Here is an 851-nt window from a genome sequence, read left to right as displayed (position 1 = left end):
CAAGTCCCTATTCGTAAAAAGTAACACAAGCTCCATTACATTTGAAAATCTGTCTGAAACTGGACATATGTGTGTCTTTTAATTAGCAAAAAAGTGATCCTTAGCTCATCCCACTGAGGGACACACCACCCTTGTATCTTCCTACCCACTCCAGCGTCTGATCTATCCACTGTCTGCTTGTTGCCCCCGAGGAGACAATTCAGTGTCCGAGGCAGGGGTCGGGGTGCTCATCTTTACGGTCCCATGCCTGGTGCGATGTCTGGCCCACAACTACCAAGGCCTTCATCCATGTTTGTTGACTAAATGAGCTAAGTACACAGAGCACAGAGTGAAAGTCAGCTCTCCTCTCTCTCTCTCTCTCTCTCTCTCTCTCCTCGGAGTCTTGCTCTTTTGCTCAGGCTGGAGTGCAGTGGCACAATCACGGCTCCCTACAGCCTCAACCTCTGGGGCTCATATGATCCTCCTGCCTCAGCCTCCCAAGTAGCTGGGACCACAGGCGCTCACCGTCATGCTCGGCTAATTTTAGCTTTTGTAGAGACAAGGTCTCCCTGTTTCCCAGGCTGGTCTCAAACTCCTGGGCTTAGGAAATCCTTCCGCCTCAGCCTCTCAAAGTGCTGGGATTATAGTCGTGAGCCCCTATGCATGTCCTTCTTTTCTTTGTTTAGCTTTGGATTGGCCTTGCTTCCATGGGAAGCCCAAGGGACAGACATACCCTCATTCTCTTGGGGATCACTGAAAGGATGTGAGAATGTTGGTGGTAGGAAGACAGGAAAACCTGCTTTAGGAGGTTGGTGTGGTCACTTGTCTATGTGGCAACCCTTTAGCACTCCACACAATGGCAGGGGCTGAAG

General features: G+C 50.4%; 1 protein-coding gene across 1 annotated transcript in view; it reads right to left on the bottom strand.

Moving 5' to 3' along the window:
* Positions 1-851, bottom strand: part of SYNJ2 (synaptojanin 2) — a 116,096-nt gene that overhangs the window by 31,203 nt on the left and 84,042 nt on the right. The window lies entirely within an intron of this gene.

The sequence above is a fragment of the Mandrillus leucophaeus genome, unplaced genomic scaffold, assembly GCF_000951045.1.
Source record: "Mandrillus leucophaeus isolate KB7577 unplaced genomic scaffold, Mleu.le_1.0 Scaffold166, whole genome shotgun sequence".
Lineage (NCBI taxonomy): Eukaryota > Metazoa > Chordata > Mammalia > Primates > Cercopithecidae > Mandrillus > Mandrillus leucophaeus.
The sequence above is the reverse complement of the archived record's forward strand: the minus strand, read 5'-3'. Positions and strand labels throughout refer to the sequence as shown.